General features: G+C 46.6%; 1 protein-coding gene across 4 annotated transcripts in view; it reads right to left on the bottom strand.

Moving 5' to 3' along the window:
* The window catches only part of SHROOM3 (shroom family member 3), a 60,065-nt gene that overhangs the window by 32,581 nt on the left and 10,985 nt on the right, over positions 1-16,499 (bottom strand). For 3 of the 4 annotated variants that reach the window (XM_037392677.1, XM_037392692.1, XM_037392686.1), the window contains exon 2: positions 8,516-8,644. The gene's annotated coding sequence lies outside the window, so the exon portion shown is untranslated. Of the gene's footprint in view, positions 1-8,515; positions 8,645-14,540; positions 14,603-16,499 lie in introns of those variants that run through there. The other variant, XM_037392700.1, reaches the window with a different exon arrangement.

Raw genomic sequence — 16,499 nt, 5'->3', positions numbered from 1 at the left:
TACAGAGGGTCTCTGTGCACACGTGCACCAAAAGGCAGAGAACAGGGGGCCCAATCCAGTCTCCACTGAATCAGTTGAAAGATTCCTTGAAACAGCGCTCTGAGGCTGTAAAGAAAGGCACAGCCAGTGCTGCCGGTGCCTGTGTGTGGGCATTCAGGGAACACCAAGAAGTTCCTACCTTCAGCCTTCTGTAACACCTGAAAATAGCACCTTGCTTCACCCTACTTCCTTAAGCTTATTTTATAATTATTATTGCCTAATTAGGGAAAAGGACTGGAACTGCAGTGCAATACGACAGCGAGCACCAGAGCATTTAAAGGAGAACAGCTATCTCCCGTTACAGATGGAGAGGGAGCTGAACACAGTTATTCTGCCCATCTTGCAACAGCTTTTGGTTACACTTGCTTTACAGCAGAGCATAACTTTCAGGAAGCAATAAGAACCAGCGCAAGATTAAACTGTTTTTGGGAAGTGGGACAGAACTGCTTTTGTAAAGTCCACAATGTCAGGACCTGAATTATCTCAGACAGATTGGCTAAGTGATAAAACTTGCAAATGCAGCAGCTAATTCTGACTTGAGTGAAGACAAATAAATTACTAGATCTATAACTGGTATAAATTTGGTGTAGCTCAGTTGTGTTTAGCAAAACTAGGACCAAGAGCTGACACTTTGCTCTAGGAGGTTGTAGGATTTAAAAATGTAATAACAACAACAACAAAACAACCTCATCACCTTATCCCTATACTAGTTCCTCAAGGACTGCACCTGTACCGTACTTGTGAAAGCATCTGCACAATCTTATTATTAAAAAACTCTCCACTTCAGATAACAGAGAAAGTGATCCCTCTGTTGTAAATGCCAAGGCTGGAAAAGAGACTCCTGGTTCCTCGTGGACACCTCCAGTGATCAGATAACCTGGGCATCCAGGTCAGGTTGGCATCATGACAAGTGCCTTGGGGCGAAGATACCTGGAGAAGTCAGTGGACCTTGATGCAATACTGGCATTTAAATAGGCTCCATGGCAGCTGTAACACTGATTACGTACCAGATACTGCCAAATTCACACTGTAAACTGGAAAACCAAAAGGAAAAGAATAGTCTTTAATCTTGTCCAGCTGCTGTTATCTGGGTGCGCCTTGTTGGCATACTAGTCACAGCATTTTCAGACAAAAATGTGACTGGCCATTAGCAGCCTCCTCTAATACAGTCTGGCAAAGGCTTGATGCAGTCTGGGCTGCAAGTACCATACTAACATTTCTGAGGCTCTCTACCATTTAGATCTGTAGTTCTCTGTTATTAGGAAGAGGTGAGTGCGTTCTCTGTAATCTCTGTAGATTATTTTTGTGGATTGTATGCAAAACAGTAATGGAACTTTATAAAGATATCTTTATAACTATCTCTATAACTCTATACTCTACAAATGAATCAGCATCTATAGAAGAGCCATCTGAAGCTATATTCACAGTGTAACTGAAAGGTTGATTTATCTTTTTTCCAAGGTTACAATCTCAAACTATCCAGAACAATGTATTCATTCTTATTTCCAATCTTTACATACTGTTCCTCACCGATGCCAGAGTATATGTAGAACCTGAGCGCTCTGCAATTCAAATGTACTCCAGCCCAGTGTCCTCCAAGAGCTCACAGGACCATCTCTAACCAAAGCAAACAACCTACGTTCTTCAAATTGCCATTTTCATTTTTTCTGTTTGCCTAGAAAAGTTTTCCTTTCCCTAAAGCTCCAAGTAGAGCACTTCCCCCCCCCCCCCCCCCTCAGGGGGAGAGAAAAGAGGGAAAGAAAAAGATGTTCAAAAAATCCCTGCAGATTACTCTGTGCCAGCTTTCTGACAGCAGCTTCCAGGTTGCCAGCAGCCAGCAGCACACTTTGGCTGACGCCGAGGAGCACAGCAATACAGCAATACCAAGTGCTGCTGCCGTAACAAGAACTGCAAGTGGGACTGTCATTATACCCAGTTTATGGGACCGGTTTCTGTGTTGGGATGAGGAGTGGGAAGGAAGCAGTTCCCTCCCCTCACATGCCATATCCTGGTCTTTCACAGAGCAGGATCCTGGGGCACATCATGGGACATACTTGCTGTGCAGATTAGACCTAGTGGGAGAGTATCAAAGCAAGCTGATGAAGCTAGAAGAGAAGGATTTCACAAGGAAAGCACCTTCTCTTAGGAAACAGGCTGGATTTTATCCTTGCAGACAGTAACAGGATGTAACTCAGCCTTTTAGAAAGCTCATGAGTGAAAGCCAGGGAGGGGATGTTGTGGTTGATCAATTAGCAACTAGAGTCATCAGTGCCCCGCTAAACTGATCTATCCCTACTGCAACACGCCCACAGAGCTTGCAGGGAGTTAAGTTTTCATGTCTCACATCTGTCAAACACATCACCCAAGATGGCTGAATAGAGACCATTTGTGAACAATTCTTCTTCTACCACTGACCTCGCGCTCATTTTTTCTCTGTCCCAGCAAGCTTCAAAATCCTCCTTAGCTGAGATGGGGAACTCTGAAGGTAAAGGCAGCAAAACCTTTCAAGAAGAGCATCTCTCCCCAAGGTGCAGAATCCACCTGCAGATGCAGGCAGGAGCAGTGGTCACTGGGACACATTCCCTGTGACCTGCAGGGATGGTTTTGACTAGCTGCTGGTGTTAATGAGCCAAAGAAAAATGGGAAGAGATAGAGAAGAGAACTAAGGCCAAGAGGGTCGCTCTGTGCTATTGCAGGCAAACACAGTCCCTGTGGATGTGCTCTTCCCAAGCAGCCATGTGGCCCAGGTGTGGGAGGTTGCTGGAGCTGGAAGGGATAGCCATAGCTTGGCCTGTTCATCTGGGAGGTGGGAAGGGACGAGGGCTGTGCAGCAGAGATCCTCCTCCTGTAGGAGAGAAGAAAGTTTCGAACACAAAATGCAAAGCTTGTGCCTCTCAGATCCCATCCCAGGCACTGAGACACAAAAGAGAAAGCCAGGAAGGCAGCTGCCCATCCTTACCACGTCACCCTCGCAGGGGTTAAGATTCAGGCTAGTGATATTTCTAAACTAACAAAAAGTATCTGGCAGAGGTAGCATGTCCTGAGCCATACGCCACTGCAGGGTGCAGTATGCTCTTTCTATATGGAGAGATCATGATCACAGCAATTCATGTGCACCCTCTCAGGGCAACTGTGTACCGGCATCGACAGAAAGCATAACCTGCAATCTGAATTTTCACTGGTATGGTCCTGTCTGTAAGATGGTCACATCTAAAAGGAGTGCTAGCAGAACGAGGACACATTCTGCAGACATCCTAAGGCACTGCTGCAGTCCCTATGCCTAGCTATTAAGCAGGAGATGAAGGAAAAACTAAAGCACTCAGAAGCCTATTAGGATTTTGACAGAGCGAGGCCACAATCTACTCAAAGCAACGTCGCTCTTAATTAAGGTTCAGTCATGGTTCTAAAAATAAGCATAACAGATGAGGCCAAGTCGGACCATAATGGCATCAGCTTGATGTGTCTTTCACTGAATCTGTCTTTTTAGGCTCACAGAGCCCTTCTGGTAAATTCTAGGGCAGGAGAGGTCCAGAGTGAGCTCTGTCCCTTCGCAATTTTGAGTAAAAAGAAGGACGACTCCTGAGAAAGACGTGAAGCATATGAACTGATATTTTATGTCATGGATCTTGGGCAAGAGTGTCTGCTCACCTACAAAGGAAACAGAGTCACACCCCGCACCCCTCTTGACACTCAGGTTAAAACCTTCCCTAAGTAAAAATCACACTGAAAAAACCCTCACTTCAAAACACTTAGGTGAAATGTGTGAATATTCTCACAACCCTCTTTTCTACAATATGTTCATCTTCACAACTTCTAAAGAGCAACTCCCCACCCAGAGAATCTCTTCAGAGTATCTCACAGTTTTTTAACAGTCTCAGTCTTAAATCAAAACAATAAAAGGAAACACCGTAAGACAAACACCCCAGCTGAGTTCAGGGCTCTCCCCCAGGCCAGTCTGGCCTCAGTTCTCCCTCCAGCCCCTCTCCCAGTGGCACAGGGAGATGTTGTGTCTGTATGTTGTTTCCAGTTGACATGTTGGATGCTATTCGGTTTTTCCCTTTGATGAGCATCACTTGGGATGTCTGGGTTGCATCAGACCAGGCCCCAAGTACCATGTCAGAACTGGGAGGCAGGTATTGAGCTCCCTAAAGTCTCTCTGGGCTGAGGAAGCAGAGAATAAGAGGTTTCTGTTCAGATTTCCTACCACTACCATCACCGACTCTTTGGGGAAAACTCCCTACCACACCACTGGAAAGAAAAGCCCTGTGTGAAAGCAGAGATGACAGCCACGTATGTGGATGTACATACAGATTTTTTTCTACCATTCTTCTCAACTCCACCTGCAGGAAATAGCCTGTCCCTCTTCTCCCTCTGGCAGCAAAAGTAGGCAGAGGAAAACAGCGCAGAAAGATTATTCTGTGGATAGGAATGACCAAGGGCACAACAATGGCCATCATGCTGCCTCTAGTAAGGGACAAGGTGCGGACGACTGAGGATACATGAAAGCGTCCAGTGCTGCAGAAAAATTTGCCAGTTTGTAGAGGACCAGAGATGGCTTTTCTTGAAAGAAACTTTCCACCCCAGGCTGCAGAAGGAAGCGCTGGGATTGCTTGGAGGTGATGGCAGCTGTGAGCAACGGTCACTCCTTAGTTGAACTTAGGAACAGTCAAACACTGTAATTAATGATTATTGGTCTTGCACGTCACACCTCTGTGTTATCACAATTCTTTGGTAACCCCCAGGCTGTCTTATCTAAGAAAGGGGAATTTATCCATTTTCTAGAAAAGGAAACAAAGGCCCTGAGAGGTGAAGTGACTTACAGGGAATCACCCACCGGGCCTACCGCTACTGCTACGCACCGGGCCCTGCGCTGCTGCCTCGCCTTCCCTCTGCCCCAGCATATGTCTGACAGGCAATATTTAGATTGAGGACTTCGCCCTACACAAAGAAAGGGTCCCACTGCCATTCCCTGACACCAACCAAACAACAGGCTTGAACAGGAATGGTGCAGCTTTGGTTGTTGTGTGAGAGGGGATGTATACAAGCTTCATTCTTGTTGATTACTGGATTCAAGGACTTTGTCTTACTGGGATCTTCTGACAGCTTTCTTTTTTAAAGAAAGCATTACCAATTGACATCATAAGTATGATTTAAATTACAAAATAAAGAGCATTTCAGATCTCTATTTTGAGAAGGTACTTGCCACCAGGATAGCCCATCTGCACCGTTCACACAGGACTCCAGTTTAGACACGTGGAAGCCAAGACAGCCTCCTACCTGGTACTTAGAGCAAGTGTAAGCTAGAATGAGGAGCTGGTGAGCACTGGATTAAAGATCCTCTGCCACTTTCCTCTTCCTGCTACAATTTTACTCCGTTTTCTTTGCTGGAAGAAGAGGAAGAAAGAACAGATGTGGAAAAGAGAGCTGAATGACTTAGAGTCTTTGAGAGGAACCCTATTATTTCCTGTCTTCTCCAGGCATTCCCATCATCTCTCAGAGCACAAGCAGAAAATCTCAGCCGCCAGACCCTGCAGCAACTTTCCCTGCCTGCAGCTTTGCAGAAGTCAGAAAGCTGCATTGATTTATCCATATTGATGAATTGGCCCAACAGGCTTAATTCAAATAATTTTTCCTCATTCTTCCCCAGTCAGTAAATTAGTTAAAAAGACAGAAAACCAAGCATAGCTTAGATTCTTTCGCACCCTGATATCAAACACACAGCAACTTGCAACAGGAGAGACTTAGAAACAATGGAAGGAATGTGTTTTCCTAGTCTCGTTCAGTGCTTAGGAGGAACTCTGTGGCTGGCAGCAGAAATGCTGCCCTGTGAGCCTGATTATCCAAATGTAACGTGGACAATGAGTCACGGCAGGTAACCAAGGGGATTTTCAGGGTAAGCGTCTCAGACAGTAGCTGGGTTCTCCTCTGAGTTACAGGGCTACAAATCACAGGCAATGCCAATAAATTCAACACCAAAGTGCTAACATAGAAATGATAAATGGCAAAGAAGAAGAAGGTCCTTTAGGTGTGTGCACTGAATAAATGTACGTATCTGCATACATTTGTGTGTGTGTATGTGTATGTGTCTGTTCACAACAGACTGCTTGCAAGAAAAAAAAAAGACAAAGAGTACCAAGGGGAGTTTAAACTTTTAGCTAGTCAGGTGAACTGGTGATTTAGTCCTAGCTGGGAATTCACCTTCCCACTGTTCCCGCAGGGAGTGGGTGGGATAGCTGGCCACTGGGACTTACACCAGTGGGGTGAGCGAAATAGCAGATCTGTAGTGATCTAACACAGTTCAAGCCACAGAACAGCTAACAGACTTGTCCCTGAGGGAGACCCCAGGGAAAATTTTAATCACTTTGATACTACACATTTTTTTGGTGAAAGACACCCCTGCATTTGGATTTCTAGATGTAATTCTTCCCTCCTTCTCATCTCAGATTGCACTTTACCGATCGATCGGTAGAGCTGCAGTAATGTGGCTGCGCTGGCTGCAACACCACACTGGCCTTGTTTACTTTGCACATCGGAGGAAATGAGGCAAGCCTCAGTGAGCAATTGTTGAGTGTGCAGTCTGGAGGGTGAACTGCAGACAGGTGCTGTGCTGCTCCTTTCCATAGATGCTCAACTGCAACATCCGAGAAACCAGTCCTGAGCTCTGGATTTCCCCTTTGACTAAGGACATTAATTAATCACCCAAAATTTCCAAAACCGCTCAGGACTGCTGACAGCCTGTCATCTTCATCGCCCAGGGTAGAGTCTGCAGAAAGCAAATATGCAGGGGAATTGCATCCGGTGTTAGGACCAAAGCAAAGGTCGCTGAATCTGAAATACCCTCCCACACTCAAATTCTTATACATTAAAGCAACTTCCTGTTTGTAACCAAAGCTTCAGCCTGAGTTACACCAAGGTATGCAGACACAGCCTCCAACACTGCCGGAAAAGTAAAGCAAGACATTGGCTCTGTATCCAAAGACAAATCAATCGAAGTGAAATGATAAACTTTGGCTCTTCTGCGAAGATCTGCTACCAGATCGACAGGCAAGCAAGATTTACAGAGGGCATTTGCTGAATAACTCATTGCTATAGGGAGGTGGTAGGTCTATGGGGGCTCCTTTCCCAAGTTTGTTGTGGGTCACATATCTCAGGAACTGCAGAATCCCACACCCCAGTCAGAGATAAATCTCTCCCTGGTAAAACTAGCTTGAGGAGAGCTTTTTCAGCCTCTAAAGTCTGCTCTATCTGAGAGAGATAGAACTTACGGTGCAAATCCTCATCTTGAGGAAAGCAAAACAAATGTGGTGAGGTTATACACACAAACACCGCTGGATGAGCTGAGACTTTCCTCCTTCTTTTGCAGCCACCCAAGCTGTGCAGGGCCAGCATCCATAACTGTTTGCAGTGGCTAAAAGCTGGAGCAACTTCACTAAGGTCAATGAGTTTGCTCCAAAGTGCATCCTTGCTGATAAGATCAGAACGTGACTTCACATGTGGCATTCCCTTCTCAGCTTCTCACTAACAGGCACTGGGCCACATTTCCTCCAGCTATAGGAAATCGGCGTAGCTTCTTGACTTTGAGTAAGTCAAGGTCTGGCCTGAACGCAATGTTGCCAATAAAAGTCACTGCTTTGACTTCACAGTGCAAATCTCAGGAGACTGAGACACAAAAATCTATGAGGTCATCCAGACTACCATCTGACTGACATAAGAGGCTCTTTGATGCCAGCAAAAGCTTTGCCTGAGTAAATGCTGTAGCGTTTGGTCCTAAACTGCATGGATAAAGGAAGGAAACCAGGCTCTGCCACAACACTGGCTGATCCAGAGCAACTCAGGAAACTCACTTCTGAAGACATTTAATCATTTTAAAATGCAGCTAGGCACTCAGGAGTCTTGTCATGAATGCTAAACTGCCACTGAAACTCACAGACTCGGAAGAAGCCAGGTGGTTTTGGAAAGCCAGGCCCTTAAAGCTGGGGAGCCACGGCAGGCTTACACCACTTTTGTGGAGATAAGTATCTCCAGCATAAATATGGTTCAGCATCTCTGATGACCTTTACCACCATTAACAGAACTGTTTGAGGAGAAAGGAAACATCTTCCAGCACTCCTCAGTGAATCACTCTCAGGCATACTGGCAGCCAAAGCAGTAATGATTTTACACCCAGCCCTGTGTAGATGTTACTGACATCCAGCAATGGTGATGCTTGACTCAAGGCCCAAAAGGTGAATTCATTTCCCTGCTGCTGTGCTGAGGGCAAGGAAGCCTTGGGAGAAGGTGGGCTTGAGTTTAAGAAACCGTTCTGAACCTCTTCCACTGCCTAATGCTGCAGATGTTGGGGATTTGCTCTGCTTCACTCCAGCATTACTGCTGCCCTCACTCCCGCAGAGGGAAGTGGAGTTTGCCAGCTGCTCTCCAAGAACAGCATCCACAAAACACACACACCAGATAGGGACACAGACACATGCATCCTCACCTGGTCTTCAGCCGTAACTTAACTCCTCCCGACCACGTGGTTTTGCTGGGCTGAAAGTCAGTGGTCACACAGTCCGGACTGAGTGGGTTGGGAGACAGGTCAGTGCATCCCTTTGCTGCATGTGTGTCCCTGTCAAAAGAAACCAAGGCCATGTACACATCGACACACAAAAAGCTGAGCCCTTGTATCCTACATGCTATAAGGATTTTAGGGAAGAAGGCAATACACAGACCCAGGGGGCAAGGCAGGTGTATCAGTCTAGTTTTTAAAAAATGCAAAGAAAATATCACAGAAAGCCACGTGTATCCCTTTTGTTCTCTATGTCATTGCCCAGGCAGGCTACAAGAGTGAAATTTTGCTCTCCTTTATACCTAGGCAGTACTCAGCCCCTGTGAGTGCCCCTCACAACCATTTTGGAGAAGCTGCACAATACCACGGCACTGCTTCTCGGTACGTGGTACAAAACTCATTACCCTACATCTGCATTTTGGGACTCTAAATCCCCAAGTGTGGAGTTCAGGGGTTCCACTGTGGGATATGCCCTTTCCACACTTAACCACCTTATGAAAGCTCAGGGAACACTGAACACCCAAGACAAAAGCCAAGAGAAAGGTCCACACAGTGACAGCAAGAAAAAAAAGCCTCTCCCTGCCTCTACTGATATTTCCACAAAGTTAGCAAACAAATATTTACCCTGCTTCATCACACGCGTGCAGAAGTCACACAAACATCGCATAACCACCACTTCAGCTCCTTCCTTCCCCCAGGCACGGGAGAGCCTGAAACGATCCAGTATTCCCACTCGCTCCCATTTTTAGCACTGAAACGCAGGAGAGATTGGAAATTTCTGCTTGCTCAAGGAACCCCCACGCTGAATAAAAGTGCGCCTGAAAGGACCCCCTCCATGCGTTCCTTGGCTGCCGCAGGCCCTGGTGGCCCGAGGTCCGCTGTAATTGCCTCTTGTTGTGTGCTTAGCGGGCTGCAGGCTGAGCGCACATGCCGGCATCTGGGGCTTTGGATAGCTGAGATGGCTTGGATGCCATTCCGGTGAGAGGCCAGCCGTCTTTGTGTCCGGCTTGGTCCTCCCCCACGCTCCCTCCCCAAGCCCCCACGTGCCAGGCAGGAATGTTAAGCCTCACATTGCAGATGAGATATACCAGGGAAGCGCAGCAGCACTTTCACCCAGATTAGGGGAAGTGACTGATCTGGAACGGCCTTTTTGCTCGCTCTGCTTATCATCACCCAAATTTTGCCCCAACTCCTGCCTTAGCTGCCTTTTCTTTCCGCGTGCCAAATCCCATTCCGCTTTGTCTCTGCCACCCCTCTCCTCTGAGATGATGTCAAGCCTCTCATCAAACAGAAAGATTCCCCTCCCTGCCCTCGGACCAGCCTTGCTATACACCAGGAGCACAACCCCCTTTACTGCAGCCCTCTGAAGCACCAGTACCGTTAACTGCTTCAGTGCTCTTTGCTTACCAAGTTTACCATGAAAAATTACTAATTTTTAGAGATTTCACTGCAAGATAGCAAAAGGACAGAAGGCCTGCTACAGATGAGGGCTTAAAGGCCTGTACCTAAACAATATTTATATATATACAAATAGGTATACAATTTTGTAAGCAAAACATACTCAGCCGTAGTGTTTAGAGGACAAAGTCCTCTGTTTAAGGCTTTGTATGGACACACTGGAGAGATGGTCCCAGCCACAAAGAACTGCGCTTCTGCCCTGCAGCACTGCCCCTGAGACTCTGTGGCAAGGGGCCCCACGAAGCCCCTGGGAGCATTTACGCACAGCTGAAATTGGTGGCAAGGCTGCCGTGTGTCATGCTGAAGCCTGATGAGGTGTCTCACTGACAGCACTGTGGCAGGATCCCATTAGAGGAGAAAGGATCTCAGCAGAGGCACTTGTCTTAACTCTGGGGCAAGTCCTGACCTCCCTATCAGGCCTCATTTCCCACACAGGGAACTACCATCCCTCACCTCCCTGGTTTGCTAATGGGGCTGTGAAGGGATGATACAGTTTACCCGAGGATCCTTCACAGGCAGTACCATGTTGGGGTGATGCTACCTTAGTTTAAGGGGGACAGCAGGCACTTGGCTGTGACCATACCTCATGGATTCGGGGTAACCCTTGCACGCGTCAGAACTGGTCGGTCACTACCAGGGGCTGGCCATATCTGCAGAAGCGCCGAAGCCTGTGGCTCCTGCTGATCTTGAGAGGCAATGTAGGTGCTGAGCCTTTCAGAAACAGCATGTGGATGTCCCCCAAAGGGCTGCCAACTGCCACGGTGTATAACCCTCATCACAACTCCAAAACAGCAAGTCAAGGTGATTTCTTTGAGACAATTCTCAGAGTGCTGTTTCAACCTGTTTGAAAGCAAATACTGACACAGGAGAAGATCTTTGCCACGTTCACAGGAGACACCTCACACAAGCAATGAAATTTTCCTACCACAACTCTGGCAGGGCTCAGTCTTCTTTCCTGTTTCCTAAAGAGTGGACTTTGGCTCTCCCAGGCTACACAACAGCTGTACTCCTGCAGTAAGTAAAGCTGCTCCTGTCTCCTCTCTGGTCAGCTACCTCCGAAGTAGCCAGTAACAATCTTTAGGACTAGGAAACTGCCTCTGTGCCAAATACATTAAAAAGAGTTTTCAGCAGCCTGAGAAACTGATATAAATAAGTGCCTACAGCTTCTCAGTCACCACAGCCTAGTGATCTTTCAGCGCTTAGGGTCCTTTTTCTTTCTTTTTTTTTTAAAAAAAAGCTTTCAAAACATGTGAAGAAAGCAAGAGACAACACAGACCCCAAACTCTGCTGTGAGCAAAGCTTTCCAAGTAAGTCACTTCCAGGCATTCCCATATGGATCCACACAGATCTGACCCTCACAATCAGCAGCTACCAGCAGCAGGAGGGTAAGCAGCTTGGGTGTTCCCCCTCGCCCAGTGAGAAACCTGTGCTTGCCAGCATGCATTACTTTGGGGTTTACCTCACAGAGACAAAAAAACGTTAATTAGTGTCTGCATGGGCTCTGGGGTTGTTGTTTGAGGGTAAGAAGGAAATGCAATGGAGTTTTTCCCAAGCCTCTTAAAAAACTATAATTACTGAGCTCTGTGTGGAGCATCGGGCTCAATAAGACATTGAAAACTAATCAGCCAGTCTATAAATAACAGCACTAATCAAGCCCTGTGGGGAACACAAGAGATGAGGATCCTTCCACCAGTGAAGTACACACACGTCAGGGATGGAGCACAGCAGCTCTGCAGCAACGGCCACCACCGGGTGCTTTGCCAGAGAAAATGATACCCATGCGGGGCTGCTGCCAGCCAAAGCCCAGCTGGCTGAGCATGGAAAACACATGAGGCCAGCATCAGGGCTGCACCTGCAGAGGTGGGGACCTTCCCCAAACAGGACTCACAAACCCAGGACCATTCCTCCCCTTGCAGCCTTCTGCCTCACACTCAGCCAAGTGACCTGACTACTTATTCCGTAAGATTTTTCTAAGACATTTCTAAAGCATTTTCTAAGGCACCTCAGTCTAATGATCAAGAGTGTGCTGATGTCTATAAAGATACTTCTCCAACCGTAACACGGGAACAGCCACCCTAGGGCAAAGACATTGAGGGCCTACCTTGCATCTTGACTGTCACCACTCACATCTTCTCCTTAGAGCGACCGTTCTCCTAAAGCTCCAGCTGCCCCCAGCACCGCACGGCGTGATGGCTCTGCAACAGCACCCAGCCTGCTGGGATGCTCTGTAAGGTCGGGGCTTCGTTTTACTTCAGGATGTTGCAAAGTGCCTTACAATTGCACAGCTAACAAGGAGTGGCCTGCAGTTGGTCTTTTTGTTACCATGTTGTTTCTGAAGCTCCAAGTGGGAGACAGGAAACCTAGCACAGTCTATTTAAAACTCCTTTACCTCCCACCTGAGGCAGGCAGCTGCCTCTGAAATCTTTTCTGCAAAGTTCATGTTAAATTATGAATTGTTATTTATACTTGCTGCTTCCATCGCGCCTTTGGTATTTAATACCACACATGTTAATGAGTAGCCATACAAAGACACTCTGCTCAGCTTTTCCATCGTCTAAAAATATGGCCTGTTAGGATTTTTTTCCTGATGCTTGCTTGACAAACAGCGAAATAATACAGTACGACAGATTTAAGCCTTTTTTGAAGAAAAGCCTGCTCCTCGGAAGTTTCATTGCCCCACAGCTTGGTTGCCCCTGCCTCGTGCAGGGAGCACCAGCCGCCAGAAGCAAAAGGCAGTGGCCTCTTGGCCCTGCAGCACTCCCTCCTCCGCGCGTTCAGCTCTGCCTTTTCTGAAGCAGGCATCTGCAAAAGAGTTCCCTATTTTTTTACCACCCTTTTCACAGCTCTTCAAGAAAACATGGGTGGCCTTATATGAATCAACTCCCTACAAGACTGGTTTGCCTGTTGCTACTATCCAATGTCTCATGTCCATCCCAAGCCGCCACAATCCCTGAAGAACTCACTCGCTGCTTTAGGGAGATCCTCTGCTTCTGACCATAGATGACTCTGACCTCCTCTGGCTGCTTTATCCTGCCTCCTCCACTGACCTCCTGTTACCTGCATACTTGAACCATTTCATATTGTTTATCTTAACCTTTTGGGCTCTTGGCTCTTCTTTTTCACTTTCTTCAGTCTTTCTTATCCTTATTTATAATCTTCACATTCCAGTACAGATTGGTTTCCTAAATCAAGCCTAGACAGTAAGTGGGGGTGCTTGCCTCTGCTCAGCAAATCCCCCAACAATTACATCCGAACCACCTGATGAATTTCAGCCAGGGTCTGCACAGATATTATTCTCAATGAATTAACCTCCATGTTTCATAAAAATAGTTCCCCGAATACTGGAAGTAGCATAAATCATTGCTCTCATTGAGGCAATGCTGCGGTGTGAACTCAGCTGCCTGGCTACAATTCCGAAAAAGGACACAGAGTATACACAGAGAAGCCACACAAAATCAGACTTCTTAAGCTTTGTCTGCTCGTAGCATTTGTTTTCCAGCACATCAGCATTACACTTCTGCCTGCACTACTATCCTGTACTCTGCTTTTCTGCTTGGCTGTCTGTAGTTCTAGGTATGAGTCCAGGACATGGCTAAGATCATCCATAAACAGCACTTGGAACTATGTTTAAAAATTATTAAAGTAATTTTTTTAATTTTTCAAAATGCATATTTTCCTAATGGTTCCACCTCTTGGAGTCACGATTACTTATTTTAAACTAACGCCAGGTGTGCTGCCACAGAAACAGAAGACCTAAGTCCCAGAGGATCAAACTGCCAAATATTAATAGGTTTAGTAATTTTTAATGTCTCATTACTTATAAGCCCACTGTTATTCCTAGAAGAGAGGATGGAGCTTAAGTTCTGATTTTTAAATCATTTAGGATCGACAGGAGTGTTTAGAACCACTATCAGAATAAAAGCATTCCTAGAAAAATAACTGCTTACAAACTGACACTTCTGAAATCGAGATTAAAGCAAGGAATCCGTCTTCAAAGTTCTGCAGAGGTCTGTAGGCATTTTCTGGGTTTTTTTCCCTTTGTCATAAATCAGAACATAAAAGGCAACCCTCCACTACAGAAACACCAAAAGCATAGCACAGACCCAAAAATAAGGAGAAACTGCAACAGAGAAGAACTTGGTTCCGCAACCTGGCAAGGTGGGAGATGATGGAGTTAAAGCTGCTGTTTTATCCTCATAGCACCCCGGTTACACAATATCACAGGGCATCCCGAGATCCACCCCCCTCAGCCAAGTGACAGAAGGAGAGTTTAGAAGCTTCACCTCTGGCTATCCTCACCCTGCAGGCTACAGGCAAGCCCTCAGCAGCTGATGAGCTGGAATTATGTCTCCTTGTGAATGAAAACTCTGCCTCCGCAACAGTCCCCCCTCCCCCGGCAAACAGCAAGCCTCCCTGCCTTCTCCATGCTGTTAGGAGAGGGCTCCCCTGGGCAGGGTTGCAGAAGGGGAGCGAGATCACGCTCATCCTGGGCACCGACCTTGCACTTGCCAGTGGGCATGCTGCTTTGGAGATCCTCCCGCTCCGCTTGAAGTGAAAAGACAGGATAGCTTACGTATTTCTTATTTTGTTACCTCCTGTGACTGGTCCAGAAATAGCCTGTAATCCACATATCTGTCATGCTCACAGAATCTCCTTTAGCTGAAGTGGAAGTGCCCTGTGTGTCAGAGCACAAAGACCCAGATCCTCTCCTGACGAGAGCACTCATGGGTCATAGCTGGTAGTGGCAAGGTCTGCACAGGTTTGTTAAGTCTGTGCTCACGGGACCCCAAACGCAGACAAAGAGCCAGGACCACCTGGAAATACATGGACAAACCAATCTTTTCATCAGAAAAGTTATCATAAATTGAACTGAAACTTCTCATTGGAGATCATGCAGTTTGGACTAAAGCTTTTCCTGGGAAAAAGTCTCTCAGTTCCTGGGTAAAATCACTAGCCTGCCACTTAGGACACTCACTCACCTGAGATGGGGAAGAGCCAGGTTCAAGTCCACAGTCTAATAAGGCGGAAAAGGAATTCAAGACTGTTTTGTGGACACCTCAAAATGCAACAGGCTCCAACTGTAAAACCCCCTGGAAGGACTTTTTCATCCAACGCAGAGCAAGACAGGTTTTGAAATCTCAGTAAGGTTCCCTGAGCACACAAATTTTGGGACTGAATTAGGCATTCCTCCCAGAGTTCTGCAGCAACATCCCAGTCTCAAGTATAAACAATAGTATCTACATCTTGGATTCAGATAGGTCAGTAAAGCTTAGGGGAAAAATCCCACAATCACAACCCAAACCCACTCAGAGTGCTGCTGACTGCCACTTCTAAGAAACAGGACTATTTAATACTCATTGTTTGGTAGGGCTCAGGCACATCCAGGCTGATATCTGTTAAGGCAGGATTACTGGAGCTGATCTTTGTGTCATAAGCCAATCACCAAATGAGAAAAGAAGAAATTTTCCAGGAACAGTGCAGAGGTGGCTTGTGCTTTTCTAAACGCACAGGCCATTGTTTGCAGGCAAATTAAAAGGCTAAGAAATCATGGAGCTGTCTTGGGATGGCAAATTTTAGATACATGTCACATTCGAGCACCCACAACTTTGAATCTCATGGCTCCTATGTGAAGCACATGGTATTTCAGGGCAAAGAAACACAGAGGCTGAGAAGTCACTTGGAACTAATTCAGCTCACAGCTTTCCTTCTAGGAGGGCTCTTCACTTAGGTAACTCCAATTTAAACAACTTCAATGAGCACTGACCTCCAGGTCCACCGAGAAAAAATCTGGAGGAAGGAGACCACATTTTGACTGTGCAATACTGTCTAGTCCTACTTGTCCCGTGTTTTTTTGGCTTTCCTTTTCCTCTGAGATTGGATGGATTTTATTTGCCCTGACCTCAATCCCACAATCTGGCCATGCTGTGTTTGTACAGACCCACACAAATGCACAAACAAGCTGCTCCGGCGCTATACCTGTTTGCAAGCAAAGATCTGAAAGGAGTATTCGCATTCATTTTGGTTCTTCACTTCATTTGGTATTGGCTAAGGGATCTTTGAGAAAATGAACTCCCTCTTTGTCTGTGAGAGAGACCTAATCCTCGTTTTGCCCTGGAGGATTACTGGGTACTTAGAAAGGCACTCACATGCACATTTTTGGTTTGTGCCAGCTGCATTTGGGTCCACAATATGTAGCGTTCACTTTGGTCTTTAGGTTTGACAATAGGCATTCCACTGCACCCAGACCCCAACCCCAGAGACTGCCACCCTTTTAAAGACACCCTAAATCAATGCTTTCTGAATTGCGGACCTTCCCGTGCTTTGCATGAGTAGTTCGCCCTCAGACAGTGCACGTGAATTCAGTGTGCAGGCAGGCAGCTGGGCCCGCAGCCCTCAAGACTAGGATCTTTTCTTGTGCTGCCGAGCCGGCGGTCAGAGTGCAGTTCCCTGCATGGCC

This window comes from Falco rusticolus, chromosome 1, assembly GCF_015220075.1.
Source record: "Falco rusticolus isolate bFalRus1 chromosome 1, bFalRus1.pri, whole genome shotgun sequence".
NCBI classification, from domain to species: domain Eukaryota; kingdom Metazoa; phylum Chordata; class Aves; order Falconiformes; family Falconidae; genus Falco; species Falco rusticolus.
Note: the sequence above shows the minus strand (reverse complement) of the source record. Positions and strands in the feature narration are given on the sequence as shown.